Source organism: Eptatretus burgeri, chromosome 5 (assembly GCF_056783735.1).
Source record: "Eptatretus burgeri isolate ZD-2024b chromosome 5, Ebu_testis_v1, whole genome shotgun sequence".
Taxonomy (NCBI): domain Eukaryota; kingdom Metazoa; phylum Chordata; class Myxini; order Myxiniformes; family Myxinidae; genus Eptatretus; species Eptatretus burgeri.
Window position 1 is genome coordinate 23,716,346 of NC_140965.1, and position 22,747 is coordinate 23,739,092.

The 22,747-nt window shown below is 41.2% G+C and overlaps 1 protein-coding gene across 1 annotated transcript in view; it reads left to right on the forward strand.

Annotated features, from left to right (window-relative positions):
• Positions 1-381: 381 nt before the first annotated feature.
• Positions 382-22,747, forward strand: part of LOC147026068 (uncharacterized) — a 155,475-nt gene continuing 133,109 nt past the window's right edge. Inside the window, exon 1 of the mRNA XM_085881096.1 lies at positions 382-583. The gene's annotated coding sequence lies outside the window, so the exon portion shown is untranslated. The remainder of the gene's footprint in view (positions 584-22,747) is intronic.

Below are 22,747 nucleotides of genomic sequence, written 5' to 3' on the forward strand. Positions count from 1 at the left end.
AATCTTTCACAAACCAGCTGGCTCACCTACTCTTCTTGAAGGACACAGCAGGATATTTAACGTCCACCAATTAATGCTGACAGACGGGATGGCGGTTTCATGTCCATCCGAGGGACGGGACACACGCTGATGAATCACTGCCTGTGAAACACCAGGATGACAGTTTATAGGTGGGTCGAGATTTAAACTCAGGCTAGACCGCTTAAATATGAATATGCATAACTCTCAGCTGTCCTACCAACCGTACGTTATTAAAAAGAGAGGGGACTAGTGGCTATTTGCATTCACATAATACTGGTACAGTGCCATGGTACACTCTTTTCTCAGTCAGCACATCTCGACCCATCTCCACCAACCTCTTCAGAAACTATTTCTCTCTTCGACTTCGACCGCGACCTAGTGAGCACTCGGACAGTCAGTCGGCTGAACACGCCAGGTGCTCCCTCCCCATATCAGAAAAACCCACCCTGTCTTCCTACCTCTAGCCAGCAAACCAACCCGGTTCTCCCTCCCTCCACCAGCAAACCCACCGAGTCTACGTGCAAAGTGACCGCAACGCGCACAGGACTTCGACGGACTGCGAGTGAGTTTCGAAGTGGAATTTGTCTATAACTGTGAATAATTTCGTATAAAATGGTAGCAAATGGTTTGAACTATCATATAGTTAAAACACACTGGGTGTGTACACTTATAAACCACATATAATTGTCAATTATATTTTGCCTTTTGAGTCAAATTTGGTTCTTCGGCATCACGAAAGGAAAATCTTATGATGGCGGTGATGTTTTGTGTTTTCTTTTGTCAAAGTTTGTTTGTGATTTTGGTTTCACAAGTGTGGATTCGTAGGTTAAAATACGGATACATATAATCGTATTGTAATGTGTTTTTATGTAATACGGTTTTTGTTTTTTTTGAGGTATTTGCTTTTCTCACATCTTTACATAATATATATTTACACAACTTTAAGAAGCATAACTTTATCTGTTTTTCTTGATAATAATCGAGTGGAAACGTATAAAGTCCATAATTTGAACGATTTCAATCAAAACGACAATGGAATGTCGTTAATTATTTATCGTTTCCATAAATAATGAAAACTACCTAATGTTTGGAATAATTATTGCACCAAAAATAAATATGTATTTTAGTTGTTTCTTTTTCTTTCTTTTTTCGAGTGACCATGTCTATGTAGTGGTTTCACTGGAACACTGAGCCATTTTATCCATGGAGGTTTAGCCTCTCCTTGTGGTATGTAACGCCTCAAAGGAGGATTTACCCCCATCTCCAGAGATCTGCAAGCAAACCATAGGTCTGTACATCATGATTTGTGGCGCTGTGAAGGGTGATCAGTAAGTCTGTGACCTGGTACAAGGCTAATGCAATTGGTAATTTTCTATTCATCTTTAATAAATCATTGCTTTTCAAATAAAAAAGTTACCTTCATTTTCTACATCTCAAATAGGTCACAGACTTAATAATGATCAACCCTCATAGATGTACTTCCTAACATTTGAAACAATTAATATCTGATTCAAGACTTCGACTATTACTGATCTACGATGTTGGATAAGTTATTGAATGATTTGTGACTATTCAGATTTGTATAATCTTCAAAATGATACGAGTTAAAATAACAACATACCATAGTTTGGAAAAGCTACCAACAGACTCAAAATCCACTTAAGTGTATCTTCTCTTGGTGAAAAGAGTAGGCCATTGTGCGCTGCTGGTATTGCCAGGTCAGAGTATCCAGACTTGTATACGTTGTCGTCATACGGTATTTTTTGTGGGGCGGGAATCAATTACGAGCTGTGAAAGTGTATATAAATGGACATGGGAAAGCGTATATAAATTAGTTAATTAAAAGTTGTGTGTTGGTTGTGAGATGGTAACGTGCACATAAATAATGAGCTGTTTACCCACCCTACGTTTGGGTTTCAAAGCTGAATTTGAAGAGACTCACGATCTTTGCTGAAGTTCAATAACTAACTAAATTGCTGTCATAATTACATAAAATGGTTCTCCACGTTTATTTATCAAGAGTGCCTTTCCAGGTATTATTACATTCTAATAGTATGTACATAATGGACATATGTTCTACTCGTACATACTAAATAGATATACATTCTAATAGTGCATACTTTAAAGATATATTCACATTATAATAGTACCCACGTTGTAATAGTATGTACTTTATAGACGTTATAGTACATGACTTTAAAAAAACAACGGATTTATAGTAGTATGTGACCTTCAATGGACTCACATTCTAATAGTATGTATTTTATAGACATGCTCATGTTACAATATTGTACATACTACAATGATGCACTCACATTCTAATAGTATGTACTTTATAGACCTACTCACATTCTAATTATAATAGTGTGTAGTTTATTGACATACGTTGTTCTAATAGTATACTTATTATGGATAAAACACTAAAACTTACCATTTGCTTCTCATCAAGAAAAAATAAACAAGAAAAAGAGCAATCAGAGATTGCAGACCCTCACCAAGACTTGTTTTGTGTAATGATATGTTATGTAATTAGTAAGAGCCATCATTAGAACTGTCACTTTATAACTGCTGGCAGTGATGACCAGGTACCAAGATGTCCCGCTTTGATGCAACCCCGCTTTGATCAGACACTTGACCCTGACCCATAACGTTTATTTTTATTCAATTGAATTCAGAGTGAGATTAAAATAAATTCAACTCAAATCAAATGAAAGACCAAATAGGTACAGTTCCGCATTGGAGTCATCAGAAGGAACCCGAACAAGCAAATAGCAAAGGAGTCATCAGGAGAACCCTGGATAGGATTCAAGTTTTAGTTGCTACTCCTCTACCCTCAAACCCATCAAGGTGCAGCCAAGTGAGCCTTATTAAAAATAAAGTTTTTAAAAAAAGAACCCAGATCAAAAATATTAAATAATTATGGCTGCCAGACCATGCATCCAATCAAGTTGAAATTTAAAACATATATTACCCATCACGACTAGATCATAATTGTGAAGTTTCACATCGATCGATGAAGCGGTTCAAGGGTGAATAATTTTTTTCAACTTCAAGCTTTCAAAGAAGCTCAATCCAATATAGCTGCCAGACCACGTGACCTATTAATTATTTGTGAATACCCTGGTATCCCCATGGCTTGGCGAACATTTGTGTGAAGTTTCCCCTCGATCTGTACAGCTGTTCTGGAGAAGAAGATTTTTTTTAAGTTTTGGGGTGAATCCAATATGGCTGCCAAACCATGTGACCTATGATGTAATATGTGACAACATTATATTCCTCATTGATAGGCAGTCATATGTGTAAAGTTTCACCTCGATCTGTTCAGCCGCTTCAAAGAAAGATTTTTTAACATTTCTTTTAAAAATCAACATGGCTGCCTAACCACGTGACCGATAATGTCATCAATTATTTTTTTTCTGTGCACCGATTTATTTCCAGATGACCCTCAAAGATTTTCATACTGATTGGATGTAGCATTCTATGTATGCAATTATAACATCATAACGAAGGCACCTTTGACATAATTTTTGTTAATCACACTTATTCCCCATGGGGAGTACTTGCCATGTGCCAAGTTTCAATTTTTTCCTTGGTGTGGTTTCGGAGATAGAGGTCCATTTTTCCCCCTTTTTTCCAACATGGCAGCCACACCACGTGACCCATGACATTATAATTATTCTTCGAACATTCCACATGAGTCGTGGCTCCTATGGTGAAAATTTTGTGTCAATCTGACAACTGGTTGCAGAGTAAAACACTAATTTTCTGCGCCGACAAACAAACAGGCATACTCGTACAAACGGACCCAAATGCAATTCCCTCTTCCCTGGTGAGGATAAATACAGAATGGCTCAATGATCATCAACAATCATTTCTGAAACAAATCACAGGCCAACAGAAAAATTACTTGCGACTAAATTAAAAGACAATTCTATTTTACCTCAAAGAAGCCTGAGACAATATTTATCAGCTGAATAGAGAGTAAAGAAAATTCATTGAATGATAAAGTTTAATTATGCCATTTTAATGGTTGAAATATTTAATTTATTTCAATACAAGAAAAAGCAGAAACTGATTTCAAGAATCATCACACCATTTTAAAGCCATTTTTCCCTGAGCAGAGGTCAGCTTTTTGCAGGCTCCAATCATGGTACCCTTTCTTGTAGCAATGTTTTTTTTTTATGGCCGGATGCCCTTCCTGACGCCAACCCTTAAGTCGCCTTTGACACGCAGGGAGAATTACCAGTATACTGGCACTCATTTCGCCGACCTCAGAAGGATGACAGGCTGAGTCAACCCCCCTGATGTTAATTCAGTGGCAAGCAGGGCTCAAACTCAGGACCCCTGAGGATCCCAAGCCACCACCCTAACCACAAAGCCAACACCAGGCTCTGAGCTGATTTCAAGAATGACTTTTATAAATCAATGAATAATGCTGCATTTGGTAAGACAATGGAGAATGTAAGAAATAGACAAGACATAAGACTTGCTACATATTGGGAACAAGTGTCTAAATTAATTGATAAACCCAATTTTAAAAGAGTGGAAGTATTCTCTGGGAACCTTTGTGGTATTCATCTGGAGAAGAAAAACATTGTAATGAAGAAACCAATTTATAAAGGATCAGTTCTCGACTCATCAATGTTGTTAATGTACGACTAGTTTTTTTACAACATGAAGAAGAAATACAATGAGAATATCACTTTATGGTATACCAGCAAATACCATCCGTCACTTCGCTGACGGTAATACGAAAGGGGGGAGGAAGAAAATGAGGGGGGAAGAGGGAGAGAGGGGTGGGGTAGAGAGAGTGTGGAGAGTGAAGAGGTGGAAGGAAAAGAAGAGAGGAGTGAGTGGGAGTAAGGAGGGGTGGGTGAAGGGAAGACAGTGTGAGGTGAGAGGAAGGGAAGGCAGATGTGTGGTGGAGCATTAATTATGATTCATACTGTTTCATCAAAATGATGCTGCATAGAATAACAGTGAAGATGGAAACAAAATGATGTCTGAAGTCCATTTTCCACCGGTCATGTTATATACACGGTCCGGAGACAAACTTCCGTCTGGAGACGAACACCGCCCAGACGTGTCCAGAGACAAACACCTCCCAGACATGACACCATCTGGATATGTCCAGAGACAAACACCATCCAGACATGACCACCATCTGGATATGTCCAGAGAGAGAGAGAGAAGAGGAGGGGAGATTGAGAGAGAAAATGTGGGAGGAGGGTGCTGTACTGTATTGGGAGGGAGTAGAGCAAGGATGAGAGAGAGACAGAGACATATATATATATATATATATATATATATATATATATATATATATATATATATATATATATAAATATATATATATATATATATATATATATATATATATATATATATATATATATATATATATATATAGGAGTTTGCAGAGAGAATATGTTGTGTTTTATGAAAAACACACACACGTGCTTGGCCAATATTGGCAATTTTTAGGGATTTGGCAGGTGGAGTCAGTGTGATTAGCAACTACAGTACTTACTGTACTGGTACTTTATAGACGTTATAGTACATGACTATATAGCGAAAAACGGCCCAGTAACCATGAGAAGCTTTCACCGAAAAACAACATTGCATTTATTTAGACTTTTCAGGGATATGTTCACAAGCATTATTCTTTATAAAAGGCTGTGTGTGACGGGTGGAAAAAAAAAGGGCTCGGTAATTTAGAAAACACGTTAATATGGCAAATGGCTCGGAAATCTGGTGTTATTTCACAACTCACTGAGGGTGACGGAGCACGAACCACTTGCTCAGGATAATGGAGCACAAACCACTCTCTCAGGATGACAAAGCAGGAACCACTGGCTCAGGGAGATAGCGCACGAACCACTAAGCGTCCACAGTGAGTGATCGATTTACTCAGATTGACGTAGTGTGGTACCGCTATCAACAATGGGCGCTCAGCAAGTGGCTTAAGCACTCCAATTCAATGGTTGATAAGGAATGGTTGGCCAGGCTGTCACTGCATACCATAAAGGATACCTTTAACTTTAAAGCCATTCTTCACCGCGCACACAGCAGTTAATTAAATAAAATTACTTTATCCACAAAATAGTTACTGCTTGATGCAGAACAACCCTGGAAACATCGCAAAGTTCAATCGCCCATGAAATAAACATTGCAGAAAATCCGCCATTTTGTCTGCTCGTCTGTGCACGTGTTACGTGGTACATTGGTTCGGGCTCCGTGCAAACGTTATAACTTTTGTTTAAAATGTCCGTTTTTTTACCAGATTTGTTTTCATTCCCTCAAGAGAACCTTGCGAAACCTCTGAAATATAGACATAGATCTGGCAGACACTATGGAAAGGCAGTCCCTCGGGGGACAGGGCTCGAGGTCTTGCAGTGAATGCATTAAATCTTATAGCTCAATGAAACTGGTTAATTTTGTTTGGCACATTCCTAATTTTTTTGGTTCACTCAATATAATTCTCCAAGCAGTAGAAAAAGGTGTTTAATGCATTGGAAATGTCACATTTTCTTGTGTGTGTATGGAGTAGGAGGGAACATAGCCTTGCCTGCTTAAAGTAAATGAGTATATCAGTTTAGTTATGAGACTCGTTATTTCTTTAAATTATCAGATTTCTCAACAGATTTCGACATTTTAGTCCGCACGATATCTGATCCTCAAAACTGAAAAAAAATATTTCGATGATGTACTTTAATTAGTCCATGAGAGTAGATCGTGGATAATCGTATCATAAAATGGATGAAATCACTCCAAGCTCCTAATTTGAAAACTATAGTACTTTCAAAAGTGAAGTTTACAGCGATTCATAGCGATGATGTACAGGCATTTGATATGAGTGAGGAAAGTGGAAAAAAAAACTTCCTTTTAAAGAAATTGTTGCGGCCTGTTTCGGTAGGTGGTAGAGCAAGGATCGGACAAAGAGAAAGATGGGTAGGGGTAGGGGAGTTATCAGAGAGAATATGTTATGCTTTATGAACACACACACACACACACACACACGTGCTTGGCCATATCGGCAACTTTTCGGGAATCGGCAGATTTGAGTCAGTGTGATAACCGACTACAGTACGACTGTATAAAACCCAAAAACCTTGAGTAGCTTTCACTAAAAAAAACTACGTTGCATTTATATTGACATTTCAAGGAGATGTGCGCAAACATTCAACTTTATAAACAGCTGCCTGTGACGGGTAGAAATGACTATTGGCTCAGTAATTTAGAAAACACGTTAATACGGCAAACGGCTCAGAAATCGGGCGTTATCAAATATATTTTGCTTTGAAACTCACAAAGGGAAACATATAACCTTTGAAAAGCAAATCTGATAACCAAATGCTTTAGAAACGGTCGCGAGGACAAAGGAAAACCTGATAAAACCTCCATAAGATATGGGATGAAAGTTTGCCACCAAGGTACCCATAACAGGCATGGCATGCCACACACCCACGGAGAGTCCCTACAAATACAAATCTGCCCATATGTACCACATCCGTGTGTGCTGTATATGTACCTCTACCTTGCAGTAAATGTCGACTGTACATCCCGAACAGGATACGAACCACACCACCATTGACTTTGGGCTGTTCGGTAAGTGGCTTAAGCACTCAAGTAAGCACTCCAATGAATGCCTGGCTTGGCAAGCGATTACTAATTGCCGTCGACAAAACTATGCACCCAGAAACGCCCAAGCAGTGTCCAAATTTGACAAGTGAACACTTTTTTTTTAGCATCGGAACTGCTGCTAAGTTAAAATCTGGGGCTTAAATTTTGTAATTCTTCTTTGCTTAAGAGATTCTTGAGGTTATGGTATGGGCAGAAATGAAATACAGCCACAAACGCTGGCGTCTCCGGCATTTATATGCATTGCAATGTAACCAGCGTTTCGTAGCTATGATGAAGTCATTTAATAATACTAGAAGCACCCGCTCCCTACGGGAGCCATCAAGGGGGTCATGCTATTATATTTATGACTATTTTACTCCAAGGGGTCCCAGGATTACACACCCAAAAAATGGTTGCGATCGGATCATCCGTTTTTGCGGTACCTGGGAACAGACAGACGGTGAATTATAGTAAGGAAGAATTCAATAGACAGACGCACATTATAATTGTACATATATATATATATATATATATATATATATATATATATATATATATATATATATATATATATATATATATATATATGTACTCGCATTCAAATTGTAATACTTTATAGATGTACTCACATTCTAATTGAAATACTTTATAGATGTACTCACATTCTAATTGAAATACTTTATAGACGTACTCACATTCTAATTGTACATACTTTATAGATGTACTCGCATTATAATTGTACATACCTTTTGACATTCTCACATTCTAATTGTAATACTTTATGGACATACTCGCGTTCTAATTGAACATACTTTATAGACGTACTCACATTATAATTGTACATACTTTATAGACATACTCACATTATAATTGCACGTACTTTATAGACGTACTCACATTCTAATTGTACATACTTTATTGTCGTACTCGCACTATAATTGTACATACTTTATAGACGTACTCACATTCTAATTGTATATATTCTAAAGACGTACTCACTTTCTAATTGTAATACTTTATAGATGTATTCACATTCTAATTGTACATACTTTATAGACGTATTCGTATTATAATTGTAACACTTTGTTGTCGTACTCACATTATAATTGTACATACTTTATAGACATACTCACATTCCAATTGTAATACTTTATGGACATACTCGCTTTCTAATTGTACAAACTTTATAGATGTACTCACATTATAATTGTACATACTTTATAGACATACTCACATTCTAATTGTACATATTCTAAAGACGTACTCACATTCTAATTGTAATACTTTATAGATGTACTCACATTATAATTGTACATACTTTATAGACATACTCGCTTTCTAATTGTACAAACTTTATAGACGTACTCACATTATAATTGCATGTACTTTATCGACTTACTCACATTCTAATAGTAATAATATTTAGACGTACTCACATTCTAATTGTTACACTTTATGGACATACTCACATTATATTTGTACATACTTTGTAGACGTACTCACATTCTAATTGTAATACTTTATAGACGTACTCACATTCTAATTGTACATATTCTAAAGACGTACTCACATTCTAATTGTAATACTTTATAGACATACTCACATTCTAATTGTACATATTCTAAAGATGTACTCACATTCTAATTGTAATACTTTATAGATGTACTCACATTCTAATTGCACATCGTAGAAGCACCCGCTCCCTACGGGAGCCGTCAAGGGGATCATGTTATTATATTTATGCATATTTGACTCCAAGGGGTCCCAGGATTACACACCCAAAAAATGGTTGCGATTGGTTCAGACGTTTTTGTGATACCTGGGAACAGACGGACAGACGGTGAATTATAGTAAGATACCACAAGACATAGACATTTATGCCACAAGCAACGTTAAAAATAAAAACATAACGTATTCTCCACACGAAATTGAAAAACTCATTGGAAAATTTGAAGGTGAACTTGGTGGAGAAATTATGAAATAATTTGTAGGACTAAGAGCAATATCTTATGCCTATAAGTATGCTTCCAAATGTGATAAAAAGTTAAAGGGGATAAAGATGAATGTAATCAGAGACTATAAAACTATAACAAAAATACTCCTGAAAAAGAATATCACGAGAAAAGGTTGAAATTGAAAGAGGAGTTTGACAGAAATTATGATAAGATTGATAAAGAAGCTATCATGGGAGGAGAGAAAACTTATAAAAGAGGGCAGCTTGTAAGTGAATTTATTTCAAACAAAAAAATTGTGTGGTCGCTTTGCGGGTATATGATGTAAACTATTTGGTAGTTTGCAGAGAAAAGCGATGATGACAAAGATGAAAGAAGACAGCACTACAGTGTTTCAAAAAAAACCTCACACCATTAACTAGTAATGAAGAAACAGGTTGACTGAGGAATCTATAGGAAACTAAAAAAACTCACTTTGTGATTTCACTTAAAATGGTGTTGGCTTAATGGTTTGGGTGGTGGGCTTTGGATCATAGGGTCCTGAGTTCAAATCCTGCTCAGCTGTTGAATTAATACCAGGTGGGATTAACTCAGCCTGTTCTCTTTCCGAGGTCGGCAAAACGAGTGCCAGCATGCTGGCATACTGTGTCGGAGTGGCGAGCCGTCCAGGATTGTGCCCAATAGCCAAGGAAACTGCTTAAACAGCACCAACACTCTGCACAGAGTATGGTCCCAATCTCCTCCTTTAAGTGGGGATATTTTTTTCTAAATAAATGAGATTAAAGTGATTGGCTTGAATATCTCGATTCTTAAAATGCTTGTGATAATCAAGGCTGTACTACAAACATTGATAGAAAAATTGAAATAAATTTTTCTCTTCTATAAGTCTGTTAAAATTTCCAATAAATAAATACAATGTGCTGTCTGAAGTGTGAAAAGAAAACTGACACCAAAATATCTCATATGTTACAGGTTTAAAATAGTTGTAGAAAGGGGGATATGTTCAGTGCCTGTAAGTAAAGAGAGTCAATTTAAGTCCAAAGGAGATGTTATAAATACAAGGGAACCTAAAACGAATAAAGTCAGTACAAGAGGTGGTGATATACCAAATATTTTATCAGAAAGTAAATTTACAACAACTGGGATTCCTGGAGAATTACACCTACCTGTGTATTATTTCTGTGGTCCTGGAATAAATTTAGATAAGTGATTAGACAAAGATGGAAAAGTTGAGAAACATGGTCAATGAAGTTTGGATGAAACACAATATTGATTATCACAATTGCATGATGTTGGATGATAAATAAGAAGTTCATCCAGAAGTGTTCTATAATTTATCTTTGATATGAAATCCAACATTTAGAGATAATGTGGGCAAACCTTTCTTGGGCAAACCAAACTTTTAAGTTTGCTTCCAAAGCCAGTGTTGGCAGCCTCCATCATTCAAAGCTCTTCCTTGGCACACCCAAACTCTTATCAACCTACATGGCCTTCATCCACAGCCTGATGGAGTATTGCTCTCCCCTCTAGGCTAGTAACCCTGCCTCACACGTTGCTCAGCTATACGCCATAAAACCAAGGCCGTCACGATCATTGAAATCTCCCATGATGAAACTGATTCTATTGGCCTATCACTTTCACATTGCAGACAGGTTGGTGTTCTGTCTGTCTCTACTGCCTCCTTTCTGGTCTTGTACCATCTGGTCTTTCTGTGCTCTGTCCCTTCCAGGTTTCTGCAGGGTACACTCAGTCTGCCATCACAGCCTGGTGTTGGCGTAGTGGTTAGGGTAGCGGCTTGGGATCCAAAAGGTCCTGAGTTCAAGCCCTGTTGGTCGCTTGAATTAATACACACCAGGAGGTTGACTCAGCCTGTCATCCTTCCGAGGTCGGCGAAGTGAGTACCAGTGTACTGGGCCCGGTGTATGCCCCAGTTAGAATAGGTGTACCATATCCCTGTGTCGTAAGAGGTGACCAGGGTTGCGTCAGGAAGGGCATCCGGCGTAAAACCTGAGCCAAATCATTATGCGGATCATAACGAATGATCCGCTGTGGCAACCCCTAACGGGAGCAGCCGAAAGAAGAAGAAGAAGAAGGAGACACTCAGTCTGCCATCAACCTCCTTCTGCTTCTAATGAAACTCCTAAAATTCAGATTCACTGATCACCTCCAATCATTTATTTCTCTTTTTTCCTGTTTGTGGAACCAACTTCCACATTCTATTCAATCTCATCCTTCCATTCAGGTCTTCAAGACAGCTGTTCATCACCATCTCAGATCATCCCCCCCCCATCCAAAACCATGATCTTGTCTTCTCCTGTCAACCCTCCTAGGCTCACTTCTTTCCAAGTTTCTAGTTTTTCTTCCTGACATTTTGCAGCTGGATCCATCTTATCCAGCACAATGTGTCCTCCCCTAGCCCTCTTTCTTCCCCACATCCCTATTTCTCCAAGTCTCCCTCTATTTTGTCCCTCAACCCTACTGTCGGTGTGTTTCCCTCCTCTCTTTTTATGACTCCCTTTGTTCTGTCATGTCCACAAACCTTGACTTTGTATACAAAAAACAATTGGATAGGTTTATTGTAAAAATAAAAAAACGGATAAGTGCTATTTTAAAACTTAGGCTTGGGAAACTTGTGTATTATAGGAATGTAAACTATTTAAACTCTGATGATATAATTGTTAGCTTGAGGAGCAATTGTTAGCTGATGAATTACACAAACCAATTCTCACAAGTTTTAAAAGAAGGAAGATTTATTCGAAAGCAGTTTATGATAGATGGTCAAGCGTTTTAATTGAAAGTAAAAAATTATGTGGGAGACAAGTATGCTGTAATGGTTATTGATTTAAGGTCAAGATATGCATGGGTTGTAAAGCCTGATGATGGCCTAACAGTTAAGGTTTGCTGGCTTCAGATCTCAAGCTCCTGAGTACAAGCCTGGGTTGTGCCATAAATAACAGTTAAGGGTTGCTGGCTTAAGATCTCAAGCTCCTGAGTTCAAGCCTGAGTTGTGCCATAAATAAAATCAGGTGGGTTGACTCAGCCCATCATCCTTCTGAGGTTGGTAAGCTGAGTACCAGCTCTGGGGAAAAATGAGCTGTTTGAGTATCCTGCATTGGAGTGGTGACCTGTCCAGGATTGTGCCCCCTAGTCAACGAAACTGCCTCAGCATCCCTATTCCCTTGACGGTGAAAATATAGGTTGGCTATGTGTGGGTTTTCCTTTGAAAAATAAAATAGGTGTCAATCTTGTAGATGCTTTCACAAAGATATTTAAGAAAAGCAAATGTAAACCAAAGAAATGATTGACTGATGAAGGAACAGAGCTTTATTAACAGAAAATTTATGAACTCTCTTTATGATAATGGTACAGTATTACATTATACAGTACTTATAGTGATGGGAAAGCTGTTGTTTTGTAATTGAGTAATTTAATCCTACTTTGAATGAGACTACAAAAACTTTACTGATGTTGGGCATCAGAAATAAGTTTTTATTATTCACGGTATTTTATATGATTACAGTCATAGAGTTCAGTCCTCAACAAAAGCAAAACCTTCAGAAACATTTATATAATCACAATATGAAAAAGAGTTTAACCTGAGAAAACCAAAATTCAAAGTTGGTGAAATTTTAATAATTTACAGATGGAAATCATATTGTGAAAAAGATTTTACCATGAGATGGATGAGTGAGCTATTTAAAATTATTGATATTATCGACACAGTTCTCTGGACTTGTAATTTATATAACTTGAATGGAGAGGAAATTTTAGGATCATTTTACGCACAAGAATTGCAGAAAACAAAAATGAATTTCAATCAAGCAAGAAAGAAAGAGCAAATGTGCATTTTAAAATAAATTCATAATGGTTACCAATTAAGATTTGGCTGTTTTGTAATTTATTAAAGTGCATTTTTGTATTTAACTTTCTTCATCATTAAAAATGTTAATAAATAAAATGTGTGGATTTTATCATTTTAAATACCTTTGTTGAGCAGAGATAAAATAGGAAACTTTCAATGTTCTTGTTTGAGCTCCTCCCATGCCACATATCATTTTAAGACTGTAGTAGTAAGTCCGTCCCCATGCAGCAGAAGACAGGGTTTTGCAATCACTTCTGTGTGGCTGTGTCTGTCCAGGCCATAACGTTTTTACCATTTGAGCTTTTGTCATCAAATTTTCAACAAAGCTTTATTGTGAGATGATGGTGAAAACAAATTTATAATTTGGTCAAAAGGTCAAAGGGTCAGCATCATATATAATCATTAATTTTCATCCAATTGACCTGAAATTGTAATTATCATTTGAGCTTTTTTCATCAAATTTTCAACAAAATTTTATATGATGCTGTCTTTTGACCTTTTGACCAAATTATTATTTTGTATTCTCCATATATGCCTAGTGTTGGCTTTATGGTTCGGGTGCTGGGCTTGGGATCCGATGATCCTGAGTTCAAATCCCACTCCTCTGAATTAATGCCAGGTGGAGTTAACTCTGCCTGTCATCCTTCCAAGATCGGCAAAATGAGTGCCAGCATGCTGGCATATTGTGTCAGAATGGCGACAGTAGAGGATAAATGAAGCTTCTGAGGCAGCCATTCAAATGAATGGGGGAAAACTTTCTAACTTAAAGCCCAAAATAGGAGACTCATTTATCCCCTTCCCTCTCATACAAGCAAAAGCCCAAAATAGGAGACTCATTTATCCCCTTCCCTCCCATACACACAAATGTAGAATTGACACTGGCTTAAGCACCAAAAGCCCCAAATAGGAGACTGATTTTCTCCCCACCTATTCCCTTCCCTCCCATGCAAGCAAATGTAAAATAGGAGACTGATTTCCTCCCCCTCCCATTCAAGCAAATGTAAAATTGACTTACTGATTGAAGCACTTTTTCCCCTTCATATTTTCATTCCATTCAAAGAGCGAACCAATGAATATTTGTCCATGTTCTACTTTGGGGAATAACTTAATTTTCTTATAAGATTCATTTCCATCGAGTATATTGTTACGGAAATGGCCCTTAATGGGATTACTAAGTATAGGATTAGCTCAGATCCCACATTAAATGCCTGTTTAGATTAGGTTGTTTGGTATAAGGGAAGATATGTGTGTGTCGGGAGTTGTAAAAGACTGTGTTTTTATGTTCATACGGTGGTGAAACGAGAGATTATTCTTTTTCCTCTCCTGTACGCATGGAAGAGGTGTGGCCTGGACAGGAAGTGACGCGAGGGGGCGGAGCTTTTTGCCAGGGGTCGCCGAGAGAAGCGAGAAAAGAAAGCAGGAACAAAAGATCTGTGTGTAGAAACAGTTGCTCTTGAGGCGCGATGGGTTGTGAAAAGCGAGAGAAACAACGAGGCCTCAGGTTGATGCTTCGTTCTGAGCTTGGGAAACTGCAGTCGGCTTTGAGAGGCTGCCTGGACGTGGAGTCGACGATTGACTCGTGCGGGGAGGTGATCGATCGATTCGGCCTGCATCTGGCCGCGGAGCTTCCGTACTTGTTCACACACCAACGGCTTGTCACGTTTGTTGATCCGCTGGCCGAGGCCGTCAACCTCGATTTTGGGCCTTGTCTGGAGAACAGGCCAGGCCAGGATTTGTGTGCTGGACCCTGGAGAGAGATCGGCGGTCTCGCATCGTCGATGTTGGGTGGAGCCAGAACGCACTGAGGAGAACATGCGCACGCGGTGCCTTGAGGCAATGGGAGTGCTGCACCGCCATTCTTGCCGCGCGGTGTGTTCGAGCGGCAGTTCGAATCTGTGGACACCCGCTTGTTTGTTACGAGCGACATTCCTGCTTTTTGGATGTTGTCCTCTCGTCCATGAGCCATCACCAAGTACTTGTCCTGCATGCATGCTGTTGGTCTGTTTTGTCTGCACGTATTGTAAAAGGCATATTTCATAGTGATCCCCTCGAAACCTTTAGACCGTGGTTCCCTATTTAAGAACTGGTTGATTGTTAATAGAACCATTGTCGAGTTTATTGCTTGTGTTGTGATCCCTGATGTTCCCCAATAAATCTGGTTAATTCTTATGAAGTTGCCGCTATGGATTAATGTGTGTCGCGTCGAGGAACGATCCGTTCGATTGGCATATAAAACCAAAGTGGTTACAGACTGGTAGACTCCGCTCGGTCTCTGACAAAGCCAGTCTGTAACTTGGGGTTCTATCTCCCCAACTGGTAAGGTACAGGATTACGTTGGTATCGCGATTGAAGACGCGTGACCCAAGGCCTGTGCTGAGCCGGCCGGCCGGCGTTATAGATTCCCGGAGACGGTGGTGGCGAGGCTGGCACCAGGGACCGGGTCAGAACTCCACCACCCCGGATCCACAACAACTGGTGTCAGGAGTGGGATGACGAACTCTCCGCCTCCACCTCCGTAAATTTACAGAACACCAATTGTGTTAACAATTGGTAGTGATTTTATGCTTGAGCGGATCGGGGGAAAAACTTGCAAATTATAAAGAGAATGGAGTCGCAAAATGGTGGCGCGGCTCCATCTCGGCGTGACACGAAGCGTAAGTCACAACAATTGGCCGATGCACAGGAACGAATTCGGGGGCTGGAAAAGCACTTAGACAACACAGGCGAGGTACTAGCTGGAGGAATGATCAAAGTAGAGCGGCTTACCCTTGTGTTGGAACGAGAGGAGAGCGAACTGAATAAGAGAATAGATGAAAGGTGGGAGGAAGCATGCAAATTGAGGGAAGAATGGAAAAAAAACCTAGAAAAGGAAAAACAGAAACACGATTTGGAATTGGAACAACTGAAGGAAGAGGTAAGATCAGGCAAACAGATAAGAGAAAGCCTAGAACTGAAGATAAAAAGAGGAGAGAAATCTCTGGAGCAAAGGAAGGAAGAATTGTTGGAAAAGTCAAGACGGTTCAAAGAACTACAAGAAGAAATGAGGGAGGAAAAGGAAAGGAAAACAAAGCTGGAAAAGGGAAAACGGAAACAAGATTTGGAATTAAAACAACTGAAGCGAGAGGTAAGAATAGGCAATCAGGAAAGAGAAAGCCTAGCAGAGACGATAAAAAGAAAAGAGAAACGCCTTGAAGAACTAGAGGAATACGGCAAGGGAATGGATGAATTGAGGAAGGAAGCATGCGAAAGAGGTGAGGAGGCGAGAGAGGAATTATGGGAAAAAGCTTCTGAGTTACAGAAACACCAAAGCAAAGGGAGGGAACTACAAAGCGAACTGAAGATGTTAAGAGAGGAAAGAAAGAGAACGGAGAATGAAACGTTGAGGAACCACACTATGCAGATAAAACAGTTAGAAGCCAATGCAAGGTTGAAGTATGAGGAGATAGTGAAAAAACAACGAATGAAACAGGAAAGGGAAGTCAGCCAATTGAAGGAAACGATGAGATTGGAGAATGAAGAACATGAGAGGCGGTGGGATAGAAAACAAAAAGAAAACGAATTTGAAATTGACAAACTCAAGGAGAGAGCAAAGTTGGAGTCCACGGAGATGGAAAAACTCCGGAAAGATGACTAACAACTCAAAAGGCTCGGAGAGGAAGAACGACTCAAATGGAAAAGAAAATGGAGCCAGGAAGTAGAACAGCACAATGATATGGGATGTGTGACATCACCACAGGGAGTAATGTTCGTGGTGCGGACCTTGATTGACATCACTCGTCGGATGACACCACACTTAGAGCAAACCCTGGTGATTGAGAGATTGAGGGAGCATGCGGGGTTGGTAACGAGTGAGATACATTTTGAGCAGGTCCAGCATGTGGAGCTGACGGCCCCAGAGGAGAGTGGCGAATCAATGATGAGTAACCTGCTGGAGAGAAGTGACCGGACAGAGGTGACTGGAACGAAGAAGGTACGTGGGTACATGCATACATGGTGCGGACGATGAGCGTAAGGTAGAAATTGAATTTTATGTTAACGAAGAGACTCTGTCCGATGGGGTGCACGTATGCGTGCCCCCTGAAGGTGTGTGTGGAGTGCCTGTGAATGAATGCTGTGAGCCCATAGTCCAGACTACGGCACCGGTATGTGCTGCCGAGGCCGAAGTGTGTGTGGGTACTCACCTGGCGGTCGAAAATGTAGCCCTGGAGTGCAAGGCAGTTGGTCAGTACACAGGCAAGGTTGAAGGTGTGGAAGGTCAACACATAACCTTGGGATGTGTGCAGCCTGCTGTGTGTGGGAGTCCTAAGCATGGAATGAGTGGTGACATAGGAGATAGGTTTGAGGTGCAAGGGGAAATAGAAATGCCACCAAGACAGAACTTGAGCCAGTGGACGGAAAACCATAATGGACAGCTCTGCATGGGTTCTTACAGAGTTGGAGGTGCTGCATCCAGGAGCAGTTTAAGATTGGATTTTAGAAATCCAATTTAGAAATTGGATTTTAATTTCTCTATCAGCCTCACAGGAACTTTGGGGTAGAGTGCAGATGAGTAGCAGGTGGCACTGGCATGTGTCACTTGGTCTTCAGACCTTTCAGAGCACACAAGTGGTTTGGTTAGCTGAGTGGGGTTTGTCTGTCTTCGGGGAGTTGTGGAGAAGAGGGGGAGGCCGTTCCACCTATTGGGGCTTACCTCATTTCCGTGAACCCTGGAGAAGAGGGGGAGGCCATTCCACAGATTGGGGTTTTCCTGACTTCCGCGAACCCTGGAGAAAAGGCGGGGGGTAGATCACAGCCCCCATTGAGGAGTGACCCCTTTGAGCCATGGCGGAAAGGCGGCGGGGTCATGTAATGGGAAATGAGGGATTCATTCCCTCACTCCCCTTCCAATTAGCCAAAGAAGCAGGCCATATGGGGATGTGAAAATCTTGATTGGAAATTGTACCGAAAGTGATTGCAAGATTGAGAGATGACAGAAGGCATAAGAGTGGCACGAGTGGATTTGGGTGATTATTGAAAAATAGCGGTGGAGACATTACAGGCAGAGCGTGAAACACACCTGAAACAAGTGGATGACAAAGTGTGGCTTGTTTGAGGAAAGATTGAAATGCCTGGTTAGAACCATGTAGAGGTTCATGAGGCTGGTGAAGACATTTTGATGTCTCGTTGAAATTGTTGGAAATAAATGATTAGGGCAGTATGGAGGAGGCCAGCAGATGACTAACGTGGTGACAAATTAATTGGGGTTTGATGAAAAAGTGTACCAGTTAAATTTGATGACCAAGTGGGGTCTGAGGGACTGGTGTGTTTTTGTTTTCACGTAAACGTGAAAGGTGTTGGATGGTGTTGTGGGCTGGGTGTGCGGCACTGTGGAATGAATGACTAAATAGTTTGGGTGAATGGTGTGGTTGTGCGAATGAGGAGTGTGAGTGCGGACAATGTACCCTGTCGGTAGGAGTCTCCTAACCAGGTTGGTGTAGGTTAGGGGGACTTAGAGGATTTGACATGGATTCTGGCTGCTGTTCCATTGTGCAGCTGGACTGCGAGGGGTAGGTGCAGGCCAAGGTATGGGGATACTGGTTGGTAGTGTGACATGGTATGGGAAGTTGGTGAGTTGGGAAATAGGGCAGCAGGGTTTTGGGGGTTCCTGGCAGGTGAAGGCTGTCAGAGGTGCCATGAGAGCACAGTATGGGTGCTATGAGAGCACAGTGTAGGTGCTATGAGAGCACAGTATGGGTGCTATGAGAGCACAGTGTAGGTGCTATGAGAGCAGAGTATGGGGGCTAGAGAGAGCCACCCCTTAGTTAGGAGCGCCAGAAGCACGCTCAGGTGAACCCTGAGGTCGCTGGGTGTCCTCCACCCCCGATTGGAAGCAGGCAAAGAAGCCTAGTAGTAGTCGCACTCCCCAGCCAGCGAGTTATGCCTGGCACCACCAAATGGAAAAAGACAAAGAAGGACCTTGCCCAGGTTTAATAGAATGGAACAGTGTGCCAGGTCGGGAAAAATGGGTCATTAGGATCATTCTAGCCATAGCAGGGTTTGTTGTATTGTCTAGAACTAAAAGTAAATGGTTAGGTTCGATGGACTCTCCTACACACCATTCATGTATGACACCTGGTACGAGTAGTGTTGATGAGGGAATTTGTTAACAAGGGCCAGGCTAGGTCACCCTCTCCAAGTGCCAGAGAGGCCACCAGTATGTCATGAGCACACATCCACGAAGATAACAGTTGAGTCTGAAACACACCATCCTGTCTGTAAAAGAAAAAAAAAGAGAGAAAGAAAAAAAAAAAAGGAGAACTTAACCAAAACAAGTCAGGCAAGGAAGGTTAAGGGTACAATCCATCTCCCCTAGTCTAAGGTCATCACACCCATTTGTGTCCTCAAGAACGCCTCCGAACTGCATTTGTTTACCATCGATATCACCATGCCACCATTGCTGTGTCACCTGCTGTCCAATACAGGGCTTGTTGCCTGCTACTGCTTGTGAGTAGGCCATATGGGCCAAAGCATTTTTGTGGGCTCAGTAAGCCGAAGGACTCTTTGTGAGATTAGGCCACTGGGCCGACTGAACTCACCTGGTGAGAGGCCAATAAGGCCACGAAGTGAGGAAACCCTCAGGGGTGAATGGACAACATTGCCAGGAGGGGGCATGAAGGAGCGAACACCTGAAAGAACTTTGAACCTTTGAATGTTCTGCTCCTATGCAAATGTGGTGTTAAAAGTAAAATTGAATGCCCTCCCGTTCAAATCCATAATTAGATTGTTAAGTGCTGTGCATAAAGTGTAAATTTGTTTGTTAGATTGGTGACCCGACACACTAGGATAGGGACATGCCAATCTTACTGTGACACTTTGTTTTTTGGAGTGAAGTGCTTCCCAAGTTGTGGGTTAGAGTAAATGGGAGATCTGTGCTGTACGTTAGACAGGCCATTACCGTGGACTGCCCCAGATGGAGGCTCGGAGAGCCTCAGGAGAAAGGTGGGGGTAGTGTTACGGAAATGGCCCTTAATGGGATTACTAAGTATAGGATTAGCTCAGATCCCCCATTAAATGCCTGTTTAGATAGGTTGTTTGGTATAAGGGACGATATGTGTGTGTCGGGAGATGTAAAAGACTGTGTTTTTATGTTCATACGGTGGTGAAACGAGAGAGGATTCTTTTTCCTCTCCTGTACGAACGGAAGAGGTGTGGCCTGGACAGGAAGTGACGCGAGGGGCGGAGGTTTTTTCCAGGGGTCACCGACAGAAGCGAGAAAAGAAAGCAGGAACAGAAGATCGGTGTGTGGAAACAGTCGCTCTTGAGGCGCGACGGGTTGTGAAAAGCAAGAGAAACAATGAGGCCTCAGGTTGATGCTTCGTTCTGAGTTTGGGAAACTGCAGTCGGCTTTGAGAGGCTGCCTGGACGTGGAGCCGATGATCGACTCGTGCGGGGAGGTGATCGACCGATTCGGCCTGCGTCTGGCCACGGAGCCTCCGTACTTGTTCACACACCAACGGCTCATCGCGTTTGCCGATCCGCTAGCCGGAGGCCGTCAACCTCGATTTGGGCCTTGTCTGGAGAACAGGCCAGGCCGGGATTTGTGTGCTGGTCCCTGGAGAGAGATCGGCTGTCTCGCATCGTCGACGTTGCGCGGAGCCAGAACGCGCTGAGGAGAGCGTGCGCACGCGGTGCCTTGAGGCAACGGGAGTACTGCACCGCCATTTCTTGCCGCGCGGCGTGTTCGAGCGGGAGTTCGAATCCGTGGACACCCGCTTCTTTGTTACGAGCGACATTCGTGCTTTTTGGACGTTTTCCTCTCGTCCATGAGCCATCACCAATTACTTGTCCTGCATGCATGCTGTTGATCTGTTTTGTCTGCACGTGTTGTATAAGGCATATTTCATAGTAATCCCCTCGAAACCTTTAGACCATGGTTAAGAACTGGTTGATTGTTAATCGAACCATTGTCATGTTTAGTGCTTGTGTTGTGATCCCTGATGTTGCCCAATAAATCTGGTTAATTCTTATGAAGTTGCGGCTATGGATTAATGCGTGTCGCGTCGAGGAACGATCCGTTCAATTTTCATAAAGACCCAAAGTGGTTACAGACTGGTCGACTCCGCTCGGTCAATGACAAAGCCAGTCTTTAACTAGGGGTTCCATCTCCCCAACTGGTAAGGTACAGGATTACATTGGTATCGCGATTGAAGATGCGTGACCCGAGGCCTGTGCTGAGCCGGCCGGCGTTATAGACTTCCGGAGACGGTGGTGGCGAAGCTGGCACCAGGGACCGGGTCAGAACTCCGCCACCCCGGATCTGCAAAAATATTCACAAAGATTACTTTGGAACTTAGTTCTTGGTTTATGTATCTTTGTTGAGCAGAGATGAAATGATAAACTTCTCTTAATGCTCTTGTTTGACCACCTCTTGAACCACATATCATTTTGAGATTGTAGTAAATTGTTTTTCCATTGTTCAATTGATAACCATCAAAGTTTTCAGTCCATTCAAGGATATTAATTTTTTTTCTTTACATCCTCCAACTTATTTGTCATTAAATTTATCCACTAATTTGTTTTATCTATTTTGACCCTGATTATTTCTTCAAGAAGACTTATTTGATATTTTTCACATTCTTTATGTTTCCCATTTAAATACCAAGGCTGATTACATCTCCACACTTTGGTTTGGTTATTGCTTGGTTCTATCATTTATAAATCAGTAAAAAGACGGCGGTAGCCCGTTAAAATCCCCAACGCAATATCTTAACACTTATACTTATCACCATAAGGGAGACTATTGATTCCATTCTCTAAAATATATCTTTTATCATCAAAAGCTCCTAATGCTTTCTTATTTCTCTTCTGTATATAATTGATGTTTATAACTTCTTGTTGTATTCATTTTTCTGTTCTCTTCCTTCTTTAAGGTTAAACAGTTGGAATAATGTTTAAAGTTTATTGTTTCCTTGATTATATTTTTCTTTTTTCCCTTTAGCTTCTTATCACTCCTTTCAATGTTATTATTATCAATACTAGTGCGGGCCCGTAGGTGCGTGCCCGTAGGTGAGTGCCAGTTTGTGCAGCCCTCTCTTGCCCCTCTCTCGCCCTCTCTCTCGCCCCCACTCTCATCCCCCCTCTCTTGCCCCCCACTCTCATCCCCTCTCTTGCCCCCCACTCTCGCCCCCACTCTCGCCCCCACTCTCGCCCCCCACTCTCGCCCCCACTCTCGCCCCCACTCTCGCCCCACTCTCGCCCCCTCTCTCGCCCCCTCTCTCGCCCCCTCTCTCGCCCCCTCTCTCGCCCCTCT